This window comes from Neoarius graeffei, chromosome 24, assembly GCF_027579695.1.
Source record: "Neoarius graeffei isolate fNeoGra1 chromosome 24, fNeoGra1.pri, whole genome shotgun sequence".
NCBI lineage: Eukaryota > Metazoa > Chordata > Actinopteri > Siluriformes > Ariidae > Neoarius > Neoarius graeffei.
Genome location: NC_083592.1, coordinates 19,765,941 through 19,788,367, shown reverse-complemented (window position 1 = coordinate 19,788,367; position 22,427 = coordinate 19,765,941). Strand labels below are relative to the sequence as shown.

At 39.7% G+C, this 22,427-nt stretch overlaps 1 long non-coding RNA gene across 1 annotated transcript; it reads left to right on the top strand.

Moving 5' to 3' along the window:
* The first annotated feature begins 1,325 nt into the window (after positions 1–1,325).
* Positions 1,326–17,989, top strand: LOC132872694 (uncharacterized). The gene is made up of 5 exons (XR_009651470.1): positions 1,326–2,060; positions 17,030–17,110; positions 17,233–17,390; positions 17,496–17,634; positions 17,848–17,989. It is a non-coding gene; the product is annotated as an uncharacterized LOC132872694 (long non-coding RNA).
* Positions 17,990–22,427: the final 4,438 nt, after the last annotated feature.

Here is a 22,427-nt window from a genome sequence, read left to right as displayed (position 1 = left end):
AAACTAGCACAATGCAGGCAAGAAATTATCTTACGCATGTGCATAGAAATATAAAGATGCTTTATACTTTCATTTTACCCTTTTTTTCTCATCTCATGTTGGACTATATGTACACAATATAGAGCTATCTATATGCACAGGGGTTTCCAAAAACTAGGGGTCACTTGATTTACAAATGGGATCACAAACTCCTCTTTTGTTTAATTCATTTATTTAAAACAATAATTTTATGACTAATGCACTAACTGTGAAGACATATTTTAAAATGTTACTTGGAGCTACATTCAGACAATCCATATTTAAATTGAGTGTACAGTGGTGCTTGAAAGTTTGTGAACCCTTTAGAATTTTCTATATTTCTGCATAAATATGTCCTAAAACATCAGATTTTCACACAAGTCCTAAAAGCAGATAAAGAGAACCAAGTTAAACAAATAAAACAAAAATATTATACTAGGTCATTTATTCATTGAGAAATGATCCAATATCTGTGAGTGGCTTTCAGCATCAAAACATTTTTCCAATCGCCTTCAGGCTTGTCCACGTGATCTTTAGCAAACTGGAGATGAGCAGCAATGTTCTTTTTGGAGAGCAGTGGCTTTCTCCTTGCAACCCTGCCATGCACACCATTGCTATTCAGTGTTCTCCTGATGGTGGACTCATGAACATTAACATTAGCCAATGTGAGGCCTTCAGTTGCTTAGAAGTTACCCTGGGGACCTTTGTGACCGCGCTGACAATTACACACCTTGCTCTTGGAGTGATCTTTGTTGGTTGACCACTCCTGGGGAGGGTCTTGAATTTCCTCCATTTATGCACAATCTGTCTGACTGTGGATTGGTCCAAACTCTTTAGAGATGGTTTCATAACCTTTTCCATCCTGATGAGCATCAACAACGCTTTTTCTGAGGTCCTCAGAAACCTCCTTTGTTGGTGCTATGATATAGTTCCACAAACATGTGTTGTGAAGATCAGACTTTGATAGAGCCCTGTTCTTTAAATAAAACGGTACTTTTAGCATTTGTCCGTCTGTATTTCATAAGCATGAGACTGGATAGCCAATAAAAAAATAATTCGAATGTGTGTCTGTATTTCAAAAGCATCAAACCAGATGGCCCATGAAAAATTGTAAAGATATGAGTCTAATCTACTTCTAATTTTCTTCCAAATGTTATACTGGGTGAATACATTGTCATAGCATGGCCTGTAAAACGGGGGCCCCTGTGGGTCCCACTTTAAAAATTCATAACTTGGCCAACGGAGGTCCTAGCCCTGCCAAATTTACAGGCATCTCAAGCCCTTTTGAACCAGCCCAGACATGGCCCAGTACAACCCTGTCTCAGCCCGTTATTTGCCCCTGAAGCCCCCGCACAAGTGCTGCTTGCCAAAAATTTTAATATGAGCCTTAGTTTGAGCCAGCCTTTAAAAATTCATAACTCGGCCACCCTAAATCCCAGCCCTGCAAAAAGTTACAGGCACCTCCTTCTCCCCAAGTGGCACACTAAATAAGACAATAACAATACACTTAGTATTCACTGTTTTTACTGCATGATGCAGTTGAACTAGTGTTTTAGGGTTGACAGTATTTGATTGATCTCGTCAGTTGATTAGGTTATTGTGACACTGGCTTGAATTTTGCCACGTAAGCGGCGTGTGGGTCAAACGCCAAGAAATTAGGTGTATTTTGTCCAAAATTAAAGCCCTGTGACGTTATGTGACATTCCTGTGGGTATCTGGAGGTTTGTATGGGGTTCAAGGGATGTAAAGTTATGGTATACTGAGGTTTATGCATTATGCATTGCCACTGGGTAACTGTTTCGTTGGCGTGGCGTTTCATTCTTAACATTGTGCAGCATATCTGCAACGTTCACAGGTGGGTATAAAAGGGGGCCCCATGCTGCGTTTGTTGTCATTTATCACAGTTAAGAAAGCATCATGCCAGCGAAGACGTCAAGACCCAAGAAGGGCAAGGGGAAGAGGGAAGACATCAGCTGCATCCACCCAGGCAGCCCCGGAGCCACCTTCACCAGACACGTCAACTAAAGCATTCACACAGCATAGTAGGTGTTCCGGCTGCATCATTGCTGCATAGCTTTCATTTTTACGGCATACACGTGATGTATCAAAGCTGCTATGTATGTGCTATGGATTTTTATGTGCAGGCTTAAAAATATGCCACACCCTGGCATACAAGGAGATGATGTTACGCATTATGTATTAGCTACATAAGCTGGAGATGCTGTGATCTTCCTTTCTTACTGCCACATGTCCTGATACGCCGTAAATACACAAGGCTGAAACGCCAATGTGTGAACCAAGCATTAGGAGTTCAGTTTACATGAAACTTTGCAGTACATTATTATGTTAAGTGCCAAACTGGTTGTTATTATGATGTGCATTTTTTTTCATTCATAATAAGAATGACAGTCATAGTCGTATGCTTTGTAGGATGTAGATTTATATTTTAATAGTTTTTATTTTATTCTATTTTCTAAATTCTAGTCCAGCAGATTTTAGTCTGAATGCCAAATACCATGTCTAGTTTTGAGTCATTTTAAGTTGTTTTGTTACAAAATTACTTGGAATCTTGTGCTCAAAATTTTAACTCTTATGTAAGAATAGTTGTTATATTCTGACGTTGTATAATGACATTATAAACATAATATCGTCACTGTTGGCATGATGTTTCATGAGTTTTCATAAGGTAAACACCTATGAGTACCAGTAAGTTGTAACCAACTGAAACATCCTTTCCCCCTATCCTTTTTTTTCTAGATATGGTACAACTGTTTTCTTGGGTATAACTTTTAAGCATGCTTTTCTTGAATCTTCTGACATTTTCTCGTAAATTATATTCGATTTGTAATTATAGTGTAATTAAGCAACTAATATCTAGTGTAATTTGGCCTTTGAAGGTCACAAAAATGTGCCTAGAAATAGCTGAGTAGCGTAGCGTAGTAGAGTAGCTGAGAAAGCGTAAATAAAATGTAAAGCTGCAGTTCAAAGATACTAACCTGACCAAATTGGCCAGAAGACTATGGATGGAGATGGAAATTAGCGTCATGCTCCCAGCTACATTGCAGTACTGCAAGGGCTGGATCAAAATTGCAGAGGTAAAAGTAACTGTTTGATAGAAAATTGCTATGCCATGTGTTGCTTGATGAATTTGAATTGATGTGCATTTGATGAATTTGAATTGCTACTTTTTAGGGGCAGAGGAATATGTGGTCCGTTAAGTCAGTTTACCTTGTGAGAAGAGACTTTACCAATGCCAGTCTCTCATGAGTTACATACGCTTTCTTCCCACTTTAACTGAAACACCTGTACACCTGCTTATTTGTCAGTAAACCTGCTGAAGACACAAACTACAACATGGACACTCAGAACTGCAATTCCCAAGATCCACAGCGCCCTCTGTCACCAGAGTATTAATCACAGCTGACACTCATCTCCCCAACATGTTTTCTGCCTCCGAGTGCATCAGACAGCTTTCCTAGCGCTTTCAGCACATAAAGCATACGATTCACAGCACACATGGATTCTGTGAGAAATGAGTGTATTCTATCACATTTTAACAAGTAACAACTTTCTTTGCCTGGATTTTCATGGTTTGTAGCTTTTCACAATTTATCATTATAAAAGTCAGGATATGTACAATCATGTCTGATATGAGTTTTCTTTGAAATCAGGTGAAAGTTGTTCAGCATGATACATTTTTTTTTTACACTACCTCAAATATCGCCCCTGTGCTACACCCTCCTATGATACATCGGTTAACCATTTTAATAATTACGCGATAACGTTGAAGAAATTTACAAAAAAACCACCAGATTGTTTTCTCATAAACAAACCAACGCCGACGTAGAAGGAGGCGTCCTGCACGTGACGTCATGAAAATCAATGTTTGCTGAGAAATCCAAATGCCAAGTTTTTTCAGAGGTGGACCAATTCACCTCAAATGGCTTGATTTCAACTGAATTTTTCTGGTATTGCGCAAGGTTAAAAAAAAAAAATGCAGAGAATGCATGTTACAGATATTTGATCAAAGTTTAATATAAAATAGGAGAATTACATTGATCTTGTTCCTGAATTTACCCGTGATATGGACTTTAAACCAAAGTTTAAAAAAAAAGTTTAGAGGCTCTGAACAGCGCTTTCAGCCTTTGACGTTTCACAGGACACGTGGATTTCGTGAGAAATTAGTGTATTCTATCATATTTGACAAGTAACAGGTTCCAAAGCGTGGATTTTCACGTTTCATAGCTTTTCACTCTTTAGCATCATTAATCTTAGGATAACGTACAATCATGTCTGATATGAGTTTTCTTCGAAATCAGGTGAAAATAAGTTGTTCAGCGTGATACGTTTTGTGTCTCTGAGTGCAGACAGCTTTGTGCTTTTGCACCTTTAGAGGCACTGAACAGCGCTTTCAGCCCAGAAAGCATACGATTCACAGCACACATGGATTTCGTGAGAAATGTGTGTTCTCTATGACATTTTAACAAGTTTCTCAGTGAGGATTTTAATATTTTATAGCTTTTAACAGTTTATCATTATAATCATGTTAACATGTTCATTCATGTCTGACATAAGTTTTCTTCGAAATCAGGCAAAAAGTATTTGTTCAGCGTCTAGGCGTCTGCGCGTGGCAGAATTTTCAGTCCCGCTCCCGCCCGACATTTTTTGTCCCGCCCGCAAATCCCGCATGATGCAGACGTTCGCGTTATTTCTCACGAAAGTTCTTGTCATTGGCTTGGGGAATTAAACATGCTGAGCTTAGCTGAACTCTCCACTGACCGATCCTTCACCGAGCGCACGCAGCGAGGGTGCGCGTTGCCAGGCGGCATGCGCAGCTGAGGCTTTACAGAGATACTCATTGTGAGCTTCCCTAGAGGAGCTCTGCTCTTCTGCCATGATAGATCTCAAACACGGAAGAGCGGAAAGGAATCGGAAACATACGCGAGATTAGACCACTGTGGCAGTGGGGGCGTGGCCAAGCAGCAGTCTGTGAATGGAGGGTGGGGAAGGGAAGTGGCTAGGTCATTACACTTGTCAATTTGTGTGTGTGTGTGTGTGTGTGTGTGTGTGTGTGTGTGTGTGTGTGTGTGTGTGTGTGTGTGTTTGTTTGTTTGTTGCAGGGATGGAGTATAAAGGGAGGGGGAGAGAAGCGAAGAGGGATTCGCTCCCCGACCACAACACATGTGGATGTGTGAGTGAGTGAAAGAAAGAAACCTGAAAAGCTCAATAAAGTGAGTGAGTGTGAACACGAACTCTCACCTGCCGTGCTTCTGTGCTCCACCCACATCAAGGATTACTACAGTGGTGCTGAAAACTGGGACGTACACCACTCACTTTATTGAGCTTTTCGGCTTTCTTTCTATCGTTCACTCACTCACACGTGTTGTGGTCGGGGAGCGAATCCCTCTTCTCTCCTCTCCCTTTATACTCCATCCCTGCAACAAACAAACTCACACACACAAATTGACATCAGGGGTAATGACCTAGCCACTTCCCTTCCCCGACCCCGCCCTCCATTCACAGACTGCTGCTTGGCCACGTCCCCGCTGCCACAACCACATCCGCAAATTTAGGCATCTTAAAATGTTTTTATTAATGCTAAATAAAATATCCAGCACAAATTATATATGATAGACATAAATTTATAAATTTTATTTTAAACATTTTTAGTTAGCGGGACTGCAGGTTATCACCGCTCCCGTCCGCGCCCGCATTGTGCACTCCCCCTCCAGCCAGCGCCCGCAATGAGCTTTCAAAATTTGTCCCGCGCTGCACTGCTTTGTGGTGGGTCCCGCGGGACTCCCGCGGGAGTGCAGGGGTCTACTCTGAACAGCGCTTTCAGTCCATAAAGAATACTTCACAAAACACATGGATTTCATAAGAAAAGAGTGTGTTCTAACACATTTTAACAAGTAATAACTTTCTCAGTGTGGATTTTCATATTTTATAGGTTTTAACAGTTTATCATCATTATAGTCAGGTTCATGTACAAACGTCTGATATTAGTTTTCTTCGAAATCAGGTGAAAATAAGTTGTTCAGCGTGATATGTTGTTTTTTTAGTCTCCGAGTGCATCAGACAGCTTTCCTGGCGCATTTAAGCATTAGAGGCTCTGAACAGTGCTTTCAGCCCATAAAGGATACGTTTCACAGCACACATGGATATCGTGAGAAATGAGTGTATTCTATCAGATTTTAAAAAAGCTATTACTTTGTCTGTTTGGATTTTCATGTTTTATAGCTTTTAACACTTTATCATCATTATTGTCATGTTTACTTGTACAATCATGTTTCACAAGAGTTTTCTTCGAAATCAGGTGAAAAGTTGTTCAGCGTGTGTGCTTCAAACAGCTTTTATAGCGCGTTTGTGCCTTTAGAGGCTCTGAAAGGGCTATCAGCCCTTGAAGCATACGCTTCACAATACACATGGATTTCATGAGAAATGAGTGTATTCTATCATATTTGACAACTAACAGCCCAGGTAACAATTTTAAGTAGTAACTACGTACTTACAACGTAGTGGTTTGATAGTTGTTACATAGTGTTTTTACGTAGTTACTACGTAAAATTCTGGACTACGAGCAACGTTTTTACTACGTCATAAAGTTATATAGAGAAATTCCGTACCCATCACTTTCCCACTACCGTCTGGGGACCTTCCCCCATACTATGGATACTTTCACATTCATATGGGCACGTTCACATTTTCACATCCTTTCTACTACCTTACAAAACCAGAGTAATATTTTGCAGAAAACATGGAAGGAGCATATTTTGCAATATTTTGCATTTATTTCAACAACAAAAAAGCTAAACAGACTGTCTGCTAGCTGCACAGAGTCATCCCAATGCGGTGTGGCGATGTAGCTTACAGCAGGTTATGGTCGCTGAACTGCTGGCTGTCCAGGTGGTGCTCAGTGTAGGCTTTATAGATAATTGGGCTAATTTTGAGGGCACTGCTGGCCTGTTAGGGCGGGACGGTATCCATCCCACTCGGGAAGGTGCTGCTCTCATTTCATGCAGCATAGGTCATAGTCTCAGAACAGGCCTAGTTAATTTCTGACAATCCAGAGCCAAGGCCAGGGAGCAGACGAACAGGCTAAACCGACTGTCTGCTAGCTGCACAGAGTCGTCACTCAGGGCCCACTACATCGACGCTGTGTCTGTTCTCCGAGCTCAACAAAAAGGTAGAAATTTTCAGAGTTTTTGTTCCAGTAACCTAATCAATATAAAATTAGATCAGACTGACTGTACAGCTGCTGCCAGCACCTTTGATCTAAAGGTGGGGCTATTAAATATTAGATATCTTCCATCTAAAGCGCTAATGGTTAATGAACTCATTACTGATCAGGAGTTTAATGTACTGTGTTTAACAGAAACATGGATTAAGCCAAATGAATATATAGCATTAAATGAAGCGAGTCCTCCTGGATAGAGTTATATACACCAGCCTTGTCTAACTGGCAGAGGAAGAGGCGTCGCGGTTATTTATAACGATTATCTAGGTGTAACACAAAAACCTGGTTATAAATTTAATACATTTGAAGTTCTTCATACTCATATAGCCTCAAAAACTAAGTCTACCCAGTTAATTCCATTGCTTATTATTTACAGGCCCCCGGGGCCATATTCTGAGTTTCTTTCTGAATTTGCAGATTTTATCTCAGATCTGGTTATTTCCTTAGACAAAGCTTTAGTTGTGGGAGATTTCACTTCGATAACCCAGAAGACCCTTTAAGAAAAGCGTTTGTGTCCATCTTAGATTCAGTCGGGATTAAGCAGAATGTCATAGGACCGACCCATAATGGTGGTCACACCCTTGATCTAACATTCAGATTAAACGTTGACTCTAAGCATTCAGTTGACTCTTGGCATTCAGTTAGTCATACTTCCACAGTCTGAAGTTATCTCAGATCATTGTCTCATCTCATTCAAACTATGTCTGAGTAATAATATATGCACCTCACCACGCTACTGTATTAAACGTACTTTCACGTCAACTACTGCACAGAGCTTTATAAATGATCTCCCAGAGCTGTCAACTTTGATTGGGTCACTGTCAACCCCTGCAGAACTTGATCAGGCAACTGAATGCTTAGAGTCAACATTCCGCCATACTATAATGTAGCTCCTCTAAAAAGGAAAATTAGCAACCTGGTATAATGATGACACTCGCACATTAAAACAGACCACTAGAAAATTGGAACGTAAATTGCATCAAACAAAATTGGTAGTGTTCAAATTAGCTTGGAAGGAGAGCTTCCTGAAGTATAGAAAAGCTCTTAGTGTTGAAAGATCAACATATTTCTCCTCCCTAATAGAAGATAACAAGATCCTAGATTCCTATTTAATACTGTAGCAAAATTAACCAGGAATAAATCCACTATCAACACATGCACACCTGCAGTATGTAGAATCAACGACTTCATGAATTTTTTTAATGACAAAATTGAGAATATCCGACAAAAAATTCAAACTACTAATTTAAGGTTAGACAATGAAAGTGACCTTGTAGTTAACAATATAATTGTATCAGATCATCAGTTAGAATGTTTTACTCCCCTAAAAGAAACTGAATTACAGTAATTTCTACATTATTTCATTAATCTCTACATAAAAGCCTCAACTTGCGTACTAGATCCCTTACCGACACATCTATTCAAAGAGATAATTCCTGGAATAATTGAACCGCTTCTAAAAATAATAAATTCTTCTCTTATGATTGGCTATGAACCCAAATCCTTTAAACTAGCAGTTATCAAACCCCTGATTAAAAAACCTGACCTTGATCCCTGTCAGCTGTCCAATTTTCGGCCAATATCAAACCTCCCCTTTATCTCCAAGATCCTTGAAAAAGCTGTGGCACAGCAGTTATGCTCATATTTACATAGGAATAACATGCATGAAATGCATCGATCAGGATTTAGACCTTATCCTAGCACAGAGACAGCTCTGGTTAAAGTAGTAAACGACCTACTGTTGGCGTCTGATCAGGGCTGTGTCTCGCTACTTGTGTTGCTTGACCTTAGTGCAGTTTTTGATACCATTGATTCTTCTGGATAGACTAGAAAATGTTAAGGGAATGGCCCTCTAACGATCTAACTGATCGTTATCAATATGTTGATATAAATGGTGATATTTCTAGACGTACCGAGGTAAAATTTGGTGTTCCACAAGGTTCTGTCTTGGGTCCACTGCTTTTTTGTTGAAATATGTTACCTCTGGGCGATATTATTCATAAACATTGTATTAGTTTCCACTGTTATGCTGATGACACACAGTTGTATGTCTCTGTAAAACCTGATGAGAGACACCAGCTTAATAGAACTGAGGAATGTGTTAAGGACATTAGACACTGGATGCTTATTAACTTCCGTCTGCTTAACTCTGACAAGACTAAAGTACTTGTGCGAGGACCACATACAGCTAGAAGTAAGTTTTCTGATTACACAGTAACTCTGGATGGCCTTTCTGTTTCTTCACGTGCAGCACTAAAAGACCTCGGAGTGATTATTGACCCCAGTCTTTCATTCGAAACTCACATTGATATCACCCGGATAGCTTTCTTTCATTTCAGAAATATTGCAAAGATAAGAAATTTAATGTCATTGCATGATGCAGAAAAACTAGTCCATACTTTCGTTACATCCTGTCTGGATGTTCCAATAAGTGCATAAACAAGCTCCAGTTAGTTCAAAATGCAGCAGCAAGAGTCCTTACTAGAACTAGAAATATGACCACATCACGCCTGTCTTATCCATACTGCATTGGCTCTCAATCAAATTTCGTATCGATTATAAAATAATACTATTGACCCTTACAGCATTAAATGGTCTCGCACCACAGTACCTGAGTGAACAACAGCTCCTCTATGACCTGCCACGCCTACTTAGATCAAAAGGTGCAGGCTATCTGCTGGTACCTCAGATAGTGAAGGCTACATCAGGAGGCAGAGCCTTTTCTTACAAAGCCCACTGTTATGGAACAGCCTTCCAAGTAATGTTCGGGAATCAGACATAGTCTCAGCATTTAAGTCTAGGCTGAAATCTGTTTAGTCAAGCCTTTTGTTAATGGTGTTTATGAGGTAAAGGAGTAGATCTGGAGGGTCCTCAGACATAGAGTGTTTTGGTAAACTGGGATGTATGGATGCTGTCAGTCCCCACTCGCTTGCTCACTCGAGTTTGTTGACGGCGTAGTGGCTGGCTGCTTTATGTCCCGGGGCTCCATCATTCCTCTGTTACCTTTTGGCTCTCTTCTTTTAGTTATGCCGTCATGGTTAGTTGCCGGAGTCCCTGCTTGTACTCGGTGCAATATGTATACTGCTCCTACTTATTCAGGTGACATTGGACATACCTAACCTTTTAGGTTGTTTTCTTTCCCTCCTCCCACCCCAACTCTGTCCCTCTGAGTTACATGGAGTCAACAGGAAATCTTTTGGTGGAGACGGTGGAGACCTCGACTGGCTATCGTAGCTTGCAGGGAATCGGCGGTCAGACATTCTGTCGCATGTCCCAGAACCGGTGAAATGTAACTGAAATATCTTGGCCAGCCCTAAGGGTCCCATCTGCACCTCATCATTGCTGAGGAGTGTGCTCCCATCACCCAATCAAGCATCCAGCCAAAGCAGGTTGTTTTTAGGGAGGTGTTTCTTTCAGTGGTGACAGAAGTGTCATCATTATCTCATATCATAAATCATATTAACGTGTTTTGCCTGATGTAAAGCGAGCCTTCCACACAGATTTAATACTTGTCATATTTAGGGCATACCTAACAACGTGTTTTCTTTCTCTCTCTCCCCCCCCCCCCCCCATCTGTCCCTCTGAATTACATGTTGATTCTGGGATTGAGATGCTGGCCTCTTCTGCCCCTCGGACCTGCTTGATCCATCCTGGTGCCCTGTGTCTGGTCAGAGTTTTATCGCCCCACTCCAGTGAAGGACGGCCCCATGAGGACAGTTGAGGGTTATACCTGTTGAAACTGTTATTATAGTCAGGCTGTCTGTTGTTGCCCAAATGAGGATGGGTTACCTTTTGAGTCTGGTTCCTCTCGAGGTTTCTTCCTCATGTCGTGTGAGGGAGTTTTTCCTTGCCACCGTCGCCACAGGCTTGCTCATTGAGGATAGATTAGAGATAAAATTAGCTCATGTTTTGTCGTTCAAATTCTTTAAAGCTGCTTTGCGACAATGTTTATTGTTAAAAGCGCTGTACAAATAAACTTGATTTGATTTGACATTTGCTACTCCAACAAGGAGCAAGGGTAACATTCTTACCTTGAAAGAGTCTGTCGATCAAAGCTTTCCAATTATAAAGAAACACCCTCCCTTCAGACGAATAAAAAAAACCCTGGGAGGTCGGAACTTGCTCCATCGGGTTTTGAAAGACCTACGCTATCCGGAGCCACAAAGCATGATGGGATAGAGCTCAGCCTGCATAGGCCCTTTTCCCACCAAGTTAACAGGGTGGAAGTCATGGGATAGGGGCAGGGATTGGATTGATAATTTCTATGAAAAACGTCGGCAAGCGGCCCGAAGGCGCCCTGGAAAATGAAACTGTACATGTTCATTCAGTGAATTTGACTAGCTAGCTTAGCTTAGCTTAGATAGATATAGATAGATAGATAGATAGATAGATAGATAGATAGATAGATAGATAGATAGATAGATAGATAGATACTGGGTGCGATTTGCTGGGGTGGATGGGGGGGATCATCACCCCCCTCTAGTTTTTATCTCTGCTGAAAAAAATCCTCGGGGACAACCTCGTCAAGAAATCAAACAAACCAAAAAAAAAGTTATGACAGGCATGTTGTGATACAGTTTCCTATGGTCTACATTGCACTCACTTTCAAAATGACCCGAAGTGGCAGCTTTGACGTTCACGAACGTCCCCAGCAAATGGATAATACCAATATCCAGAGTGTGAATGTGGATTTAGCGCCATGAATTACATCCTTAGTGATGAGCGCAACAGAATGTATCCACACTGACAGCCTTCTTTTCCTCGCTGTCAATGGGCCAGACGTGCGTTCCTTCCCTGCTGAGAAATTCGCAGAAATGTGGATTAAAGAAGGGCGAAACGCAGGCGGATAGCGCACAGACGGGAAAGCAGAAAAGGCCACATGAACTGCGCCATCAGAGCAAACTGTTCATTTAGTATTCATGTATTTTAGTGATTTTCGAGTCACTGTCCATTTAATCCGGAGGGAGAGAAACATCACAGCAATGCGAACTTTGTTGTGTGTTAGTGTATTTAGTCAGAGAGATAGGAAGAATAATCTGGTTTAGTGTTCGTTTTCATTTAGTGTTTGTGGCAGCGGGGTCGTGGTCAAGCATCGGTCTGTGACAGAAGGACGACAGGACAGAACTGATTTCACACAACTCGCTTTTATTCAGCGTTTCAGCTTCTATCTGCACTTTCACACACGCACACACATCAGTAGTCTAGTTGTTGAGAGAGCTCCCGCTGCTCTTGCTCTCTCTCCTTAAATAGGGCGCAGTCACTGGGCAGACACATAAACACATGAATTAACGACAGGTGTAGTGATTCTGCCACTTACCTTCCCTGACTCCGCCCTCCTGTCACAGACCGATGCTTGACCACGACCCCGCTGCCACAGTGTTATTCATTTGATATCATCGGATGTTATTGAGCTGTTAGCCTATTGTTGCCTTAGTTTTGTGACGTTTCATGATTAAAAAAAAATCTCCTCTTCTGGTTTTTTGACAAATCGCACCCTAGATAGATAGATAGATAGATAGATAGATAGATAGATAGATAGATAGATAGATGGACATAATTAATTCACATTTCTAACCTAACCTGGCTATTTTTTTGTTGAAATAAATGATTGATTGATTGATTGATTTATTCTGAACAGTAAAGAAGATTTAAAAAAATAAAATAAAAAAATAAAAATAAAAAAATGCAATCATCAAAACATCGTCATTAACAAACAGAATAGCGTAGCCACAAGGCAGTAACATAATAATGTTCGGAAAGGATTAGGAAGTAATAACTTATCAAATACTAACTCTCTATACCACCGCTAATCAAACATCACTTTCCACCATAATAAACTATATGTACAAAAGAAAACAAAATCAACAAAAAAAGAAACCATATCAACATACTGTCACTGACTATGCAAACCATACCAACATACTAAGGCACTGACTATGCAAAATATTGTTTCTTCTTTCATGGTTTCTGCATAATATTACTCTGGTTTTGTAAGGTAGTAGAAAGGATGTGAAAATGTTAGGTGCTGAGAACGTGCCCATATGAGTATAAAAGTATCCATGGTATAGGGCCCCATAGGGTAGTGGGAAGGTGGTGGGTACGTAGTTTCTCTAGGTAACTTTATGCGTTGTAAAAACTAGTAACTACGTAAAAACACTACGTAACATCTATCAAATCATTACGTTGTAAGTATGCAGTTACTACGTAAAATTGTTACCTGGGAACTTTCTATGCTTGGATTTTCAGGCTTTAACAGTTTATCATCATTATTGTCAGGTTAACTTGTAAAGTATAACTTTTTTTGACATGAGTTTTCTTCGAAATAAGTTGTTCAGTGTGATACATATTTTCTGTCTCCGAGTACATCAGACAGCTTTCCTGGTGCTTTTGCGCCTTTAGTAGCACTGAACAGCGCATTCTGCATAGAAAGCATATGATTCACAGCACACGTGGATTTTGTGAGAAATGTGGAAGTACGAGGAACCTTTCTGCACAGAAAATATTTCTGCACAGTTTCTAAGTCTTTAGAAATGTTTGTCTCTAGAAACTGGTCCTGTAGAGAGCACATGGGACCTGGTATTCGCGAAAAGCCTTGAAAGCGCGCTTCCAGGCTTTTTCTAGACCAGTCTAAATTAGACCCAGAACATTCCCATAACGTAAATGTGCCTGGTAAAATTTGCCCAGGAGGGCACAGATGGAAGATTCAAGATGTAGGCATTATATTTATGTATTGTATGTCTTTTTTTTAAATCATCAATTACTGGTCTCCTCCCATGGCTAGAGATATGGCAGTATGTTTATGCTACAAAAAATACCCAATCTACACTTTTAAACACTATTAATTTACAGAAAATGTAAAAAAAAATTGTATTTTCACTGGGAACAGACTTAATAAAATAAATATATGAATCTAGACTAGAGTCATACTTCTACTCAACCAGTATAACATTTCACACCAGTCAGTTAAAATAATATTTTTGATATTTTATTACGTTTCACTTTGTTCCCAGTGAAAATATCCAATTTTTTTTTTTACATTTTCCGTTTCCAAATACTGTTTAAAAAGCTTAAAACAGGTATTTTTGCAGCATAAATATGCTGCCATATCTCGTCATGGGAGTAGACCAGTAATTGACGATAAAAATCACATACACTACATAAATATATGCCTACATCTTGAAACGTCCATCAGCAACCCTACAAGGGGTAGGGGGTAAGAAACGTTAATATTTAAACATGTTCCCCCACCTAGATTTCTTTAGATTTTTTTTTTCTGGAGTACTAGTACTATATATCATGCAAAAAGAATTTTTTTTTCTAGGTCTGCCCATTTTAGTCTAGATTCCCTAGGTTACATCCCTGAAAATATTATTTATTCATGTTTAATTTCTAATAAAGACTAATGTATATAGAAATCTCTGGACCTTCAGTTGCATCCATATCTAAACTAGATTAAAATACTGACCAGTCTTGAACAGTCAAGGTTCTAAAATAAATATTTGCATGGTACAGGTGCATGTTTGCATGCTATATTTTTTTTTTTATTTTCATTGATTGCTTTCCAGAGAATACTAGTTCCATCCACCATGAAGAAATTTCGACAGCAGGAATACAAACGTAGGTGGGCTGCAGCCACTAGAACTTTGAAGAAGCCATGCAGAGACACATTTGTGGAAACTGACGAAAGTGACAAATCGTCTGAAGAAAAGTGCAAAGATGATGATGGAGCATCACCATCACTACCAGCATTACAAGTACAGGCAGAAACCAGGACAACAACTACAAACGAAGGTTCTACGGCTACCAATGAATAAGAATTTGAAGGTGCTGCTTCCGATGGTGACCCTGAGATTCCAGATCATGATGATCATTCTGATGGTGGATGGGACTACATTGACGAACATGAAACAGTGCCATCAGATGCAGATTCAGAAAGCGAAAGTGATAGTTTTGAGGACAAATTATCATCCTGGGTGACAGAGTACCAAGTCAAACAAAATGCTGTGGACAGTCTTCTGAAAATATTCAAGACATCTGGCCATCCTGATCTACTGAGTACAGCTCGTACTCTGCTGCACACTGCTAGCCAGGTGGAAACTGAAGTCAAATCTGGAATGGACTATTATTTTGGATTGGCTAGTGAAACATTTGAAGATTATCCACTGCATAAATGAGCAGAAGTTGATAGAGTAGAACTTTCATTGAACATTGATGGCCTGCCGTTGTTTAGAAGCTTAACTGTGTAACTGTGGCCAGTACCGTGTGCTATAGTGACCATAAAGCCAACGACAGTCTTCCCTGTAGCATTGACCTGCGGAAAATCCAAGCCCACTGGTTTGGATTTCTTAAATGATACCATTCAAGATCTGATGATTCTTCGGCATGGTCTGCAAGATGGCGAGGAAACTCCACCCATTCACGCCATCTTCAGATGCATAGTCTGTGATGCACCTGCAAGGGCCATGGTTTAAATGACGTCATTTACTGGGTATTTTGGATGTGACAAATGTGCTCAGCGAGGTCAGTGGTTCGGACGGATAACCTACCCAGAAGTAGAAAACCTAGATCTTCGTACAGAGTCATCATTTCGGAACCACTCGAATGAAGAACATCACCATGGGGAATCTCTCCTATGTTTGCTACCCATTGATATGGTGAAATTGTTCCCTATAGACATCAAGTGTGTTTGGGTTGCATGAAGAGGCTGTTACTTATATGGATGCGAGGCAGACGAGATGTGAGGCATTCAGCCGACCAGATCCATCAGATAAGTCTCCGGCTGGAGAGAAAGAAAAAATTTATCCCCTCTACTTTCGGATGGAAACCACGCCCCTTGACAGATGTGGACGGGTGTTAAGCCACAGAATATAGACAATTTCTTCTCTATACAGGGAAAATAGCCTTGCATCGAATTCTTAGGCAGACATTTCATGACTCTGAGTGTTGCCCTTTCCATCCTTGTGAGTCCTGAGCTTGCTCAAATGCACAGAGACTATGCCAACGAACTGCTTGTGCACTTCGTTTCACAGGGCCGCAAGTTATACGGCAACGAGTTCCTTGTATACAATGTGCACTCTTCTGCTTCATCTAGCTCATGAAGTGAAGGAGCATGGAAATTTAGATGCCTGTTCAGCTTTTCCGTTTGAAAAACTACATGCATGAGCTCAAAAAGCTTGTATGATCAGGAAGAAGGCCAATGGCACAAATTGTCAAAAGACTAAGTACAAAGCCAGAACTAGCAGTGAAGGGCAACCCAACAGTATCAACAAAATCACCAAACAATGCCTTTGTGCCTCATGCTTCGAGGTGATTCATGCTGTCGATTTGCCTGAGGACTCTCTCATGTGTCAAGTGTACGAACATTCTGAAGCCGTCTTCATTGAGCCTTGTGATTCTCGCATCATTGGGGTGTATAGTGTGCATAGGAGAAATGCACACATGAGAGTTGTTTCTGCAGAACGCTTGACTATGCGTGCTATCAGTGTAGAGCATGATGACACAGGAAAATCAACATTCATGAGGCTCTTGCATGAATAGGCATATATTAGTAGGTATGTTTGAAAATGATGCAAATAGTAAACTAGACTACTAGCCAATTAATGCATGACATAGATACAAAGTGACTTGGACAAATGTTTGTGGGTCTCTTAATTATTGCATTTATAACCTTAATTTGTGAATCTCTCACAAATGTTTGTGGGTCTCTTAATTATTGCATTAATAACAATTTGTGAACCTCAAGTCCATTTTTGTAATATGCTTTTGTTTTTCAAGATGTACGTTGTGGTGGAGTTCCTGAGCGAACGTGGTGCAGTTTCTGTTGTGCAAGTAATCTGGACAGGCACAGAAGCCGAGGTATGCAGGAAAGATTTGTTATGGATTTTAACCTAAAGTACCGGTAACAATAACCAATGACTGTCACTACTTCCCTCACTCAAGACAAACCTAAGAGCTGTGATCCCTTTTTGTTTTTGTAGCTAGGGTCATTTCTACTACTAGCCACCTGGCTTAGTAGCAAGCTGCTCGAGTAGAGTTCGGCATGTGAGGAACCTGACAAGCAACGCTGGAAAAGGGTGCCAGTCAGGATCTTTGCAAATACCTTTACTGCTAAGGAGTCTCTCCTTTTATGACTAATGTAATGGACTGGAGTAATTCGCTGCTGTACATACATTTTCTATGCAAGAACATTCAATTTTGTGAACATTTTATTCAGTATATCATTCTGGCTACTTTATTGTAGAGGGCTATGAGAAAGCACTCTGGTTTGAGCAACAGGCTGAGGATACCTCAAACATCTGAGACGGGCCCAGGCAAGAGGACACCAGAATGTGTCCAAAATCGAGAGACAGACCATGAATCAGTAGATGCCAATGGTGATGGTGAGTACTGGTCAAATCCTTTTCATCATTTTTCATCATATTTATGTTTCATTACAAGGCATGTGTATTGAAGACTGGACAATACTAAAATTAACGAGAAGAATTATTTTTTGAAAACAAAAACTGAAACCATATCTCCCCTTGACAGCAGCAAATCTTGCAATTCAACAAAATTCAGTTGTTTTGGAAATGTCTGAATTTTGTGATGTTTAGATGATGATGAGCTACCAACACCAAGGAACAGAATGAAAGAGGACTTTGTTGTGCCCATGCCCAATCCTCCTGCTTTTGATGGGGCAACCACTTCTTCCCGCCGCTCATCTGCCAACAGGATCAGGCAGAGCACATCGGGGTCACAGAGGACCAGGGAGTCACACTCACCAAACACACCCCCCCCCCCCCCCCCCCCCCCCCCCCCCGAGGCAGAGCACATCAGGGACAAGACAGCCGCGCTCACCAACCCCCTGGAGGCAAAGCCCATCGATGGAGACACCTACTGTAAGATAAGCACTCCTGCCTCAAGAGAGCAGAGGCTTGAGAATGAAAGTGAATCATATTTTGCATATATTCCGAATCATTAAGGTTGACGTTATTGATCATGACCATAGTGCTTTTTGTTTGTGAACAACACATCTATTTCACATGGTCGCCTGTCATATTTTTTTATCTTTGCAGTCGTCCAGCTGAAAATTAAGGTTCAAACTCTACTTGAAAACCAAGGAGAAATCCTGCACCTTCTCAGGAGTGTGTCGGCCAACTCTCTTGATGGCGGTGAGCCTGTAGATATTGAGGACCTCATCCCCCAGCCACTGCGTACTGCGTACGAGCTTTTAACAGATTATCATCATACTGGTCATGTTTAACTGTATAAGCACATCTGAAACTATTTTTCAACAAAGTAGTCTGAAAAGCACTTGTTCAGAGTGGGAAAACAGACTTTGTGTCACTGAGTGCATGAAAACAGCTTTCCGAGCGCAGGAGCGTCTTCAGTCTCTCTGTACAGTTTTAGCGCCTACAGCAAACGTTTGACAATGAAGAATGATTTCCTGTGAAATGAGTGTATTTGACAAGTAACAACTTTCAGGATTCATGTATTTTCATGTTTTCGAGCTTTTAACACATTTTAACACACTTCTGTGTTACTGGTCATCTTTAACTGTATAAGCACATAAACGATTTTTCAACAACGTACTGTGAAAAGCACTTGTTCTGAGTGGGAAAACACACTTTGTGTCACCAAGTGCATGAAAACAGCTTTCCTGGCGCAGGAGCCCCTTCAGTCTCTCTGTCTAGCCGTTTCAGCACCTAAAGCAAACTTTTGACAACGAACATTGATTTCGTGTGAAATTAGTGCATTCGAGCATATTTGACAAGTTACATCTTTCTAAGCATGGATTTTCATGTTTGAGTTTTTCACATGTTTTCATCATACTGGCCATATTTAACGATATAGCACATCTGAAACCAGTTTTCGACAAAGTAGTCTGAAAAGCAGTTGATCAGAGTGGGAAAACACACTTTGTGTCACCGAGATAATTAAAACTGCTTTCCTAGTGCAGGAGCTCATTCAGGCCTTCTGTCCAGCCATTTCAGCGCCTAAAGCAAACGTTTGACAATGAAGATTGATTTCGTGTGAAATGAGGGCATTTGTCAAGTAACAACTTTCTGAGCATGGATTTTCATGTTTTCGCTCTTTTAACACATGATCATCATACTGGTCATATTTAACTGTACACTGCAAAAAAAAAAAAAAAAAATCTGTTGTTTTTACAAAAAAAAACCTGGCAGCTGTGGTTGCCAGAATAATTCAGGAAAATACAGTGAACATATTAACAGTTAACTGACCAAACAGTAATTACAAGAGAGTTAAAATGTAAAATAAACAGATTGTTCCATAATTTTGTACAAATTTTGTGTGATTTTCAAAGGGTTACTTTTGTAATAGTGGTTTACTTAGTACATTGCACAAACTTTTTCTGATGAATTATCCTAATAATGCTGTTATTTTACATTTTCTTCCAGTAAGATTTACAAATAGCCTGTACATGAAATTTCATTTAGTCTTACTGAAGAAATACTTCTGAATAACAGATTAAAACTCTTAAAATGCCAGTATAAAAAGTTTTACTATTTTCTGTAAAATTGAATTTAAATGTGCTTTAACTGTTTTGCTTTTTAGTAATAAGTATATTTTCAAATATCTATAAACACAAAATTTCAACAAACATTTACCACTTAAATGCAACTTTAAAACACAAGGAAGCCACATATAAAGAGTATCTATAATTAAAAAAAAACACCTTACACTTGCATGTCTTTGAAAAATGTATTTTCAATGCGGTGGTTCTTTTGTCATTTCTGAACATAAAACGTAGCAAATACACAGATGTTCAGATGTAAATTTTTTTTCATCCATTTTGACTTTGTTATTAGAAACAGTAAAATGAGAAACAACTTTAGAACCTATTTAGGCATTTTTTTTTTTTGCCAAATATTAAATCACACTACAATTAACTTCTATTTTGGGTGTACATTCACAAAATCATTCAGCTCCAGTATTATTAAACACTGCCTTGATTTATCAGATGTGATTAAGCAAAATATTTTTTTTCCTTCTGTCATAATATTCCAATCAATCTCTGAATTTAGCATTTTTATTGTCACCCTCTAAATAAGGTGTGGGTTTCGACGACAGACTCAATTTCTTAAGACTAAATTAATAATTGGTGTGCAGTGCCTACAGTATTTATGCATGCATGTGCCCAATAGCTGTACAAGGTGTTTGCTGAACCAAGGAGACCAATGTTATGTCGGACCTGCTTGATCCATCCTGGTGCCCTCTGTCTGGTCGGAGTTTTATCGCACCGCTCCTGTGAAGGACGGCCCCATGAGGGTTCTACCTGTTAAAACTGTTAATATTATAGTCAGGCTGTCTGTTGTTGCCCAAATGAGGACGGGTTCCTTTTTTGAGTCTGGTTCCTCTCGAGGTTTCTTCCTCATGTCGTCTGAGGGAGTTTTTCCTTGCCACCATCGCCACAGGTTTGCTCATTGGGGATAGATTAGGGATAAAATTAGCTCGTGTTTTAAGTCGTTCAAATTCTGTAAAGCTGCTGTGCGACAATGTTTATTGTTAAAAGCGCGATACAAATAAATAAACTTGTTTTGATTTGATTTGGTATGTTCGAACTATTGGAAAAATTCTCTGCCCTATATGCCCCTACTTTATTTAGATGATAGAAGTCAAGATGGTAAGTCACAGACACATTTTTGCTACATCTTGATGAAAGAAAAAAACAGGTAAAATGTGTAATGTCATATAGACAAGTCAGTGATCTTGTTACTCTATTTTGCGAAGACAAATTTGAATTTGGGGAGCAGCTTCCTATCATCTGTAAGGTGCTTTGTGATTTTAGTACTGTAAAAAAAAAGTTGTCTCTAGAGATTTTTTTACAAAGCAGAATCCAATAGAACTTTGGAATTGGATTTAACTTACCCAATTCTAAAAATAGGCAGAAGAATTTTAAGGTCTACAAAATATTTACAAAGAACGCAAAAAACTGCTTTTACAAAACAAAGACCTTTAACTTTCTGTGAATTACAGAATGTTACTTTCTAGAACAATAACAAAGGTATTGTCACAAAAATAGATATGAATTTGCAATTAAGCACATACAAAAATCGAGAAACTGTTAACAACTGGACGCAGTCTTAACTTTTATGATTCGATTTCTTTGCAACAGTCTGACAATTGGTTGGAAAACTCAATGACTTTAGTCAGTTCTCAGACATCACGGCACTCATGATCCGAAAGTTCCTGGATCAAGGTGAGGACACGGGGGTTCACATGCTGCCTGGGTTTGCGGGTTTCTTCCACCTTACTGCCCTTGTCTGGGTTGACTGAGAAGAAACACCTTAAAATAAAGAAGACAAACAGGAAACTACATCAAAATTTGCTTCACAAAGCAATAAACTTTAGATTCAAGCTATAAACGTAAAAGAATGACATGTCACATTTAACTCTGTAACAGTAAATACATCCTTTCCTTCTACAATAATTGCTTTTTTTTTTTGGTAAATCTCATACCTCTGCAGAAACTCCAGAGATATTGATCCACACGCCGCATAAACCGTCTAGCATGGAAGCAGGACTCTAAAGAGAAAGAAGAATAAATTTAGACTCCTGATACAACAAAACAATGACATTTATATGAAAGATAACAAATTAAAGAAAAAACATTTGACATAGTAAGAGGATAATACAATAAAAAAGAGAAAAATATAGAGAAAATCAAAGAACACAATTACAAGTACAGAAGAAAATATAAGAACCAGGTAGAAAAACATGCAACTCAGAAAAAAGGTAAAGGGGACAAAACAACAGGAGAAAGAAACTGAAAAAAAAATTAAACTCACCACACACGATGATCGTGTGAGTCAAGGAGACATTATCCATCTGTACTTCAGTTAGGCATGTGTCCTCCACACAGAAGAACATTGCTTCTTCCTTTTCATTGAAGTAGCAGAGAAGGAGCACCATCTCTTTAACATCTTCAGAGTAACCATCCAGCTCTCCCCTTACCATCTTCAACTTTGTTTGAGCCTGGAAAAACCTTTCGTTTTTGTTCACACAAACAGTGTTCATGTAGTTCAGCAGTCTTTTTGCCTTCATATCTATTTTCCGCATGAAGGTTTCCTTCAGTCCAAGTCCAGTGAGTTCCTTATAGTGTACAGCCATCCCAATGTCTTGAAATAAAAGTGGCCACTCTTCCAAGACATCTCGAATGCTTTTCCCC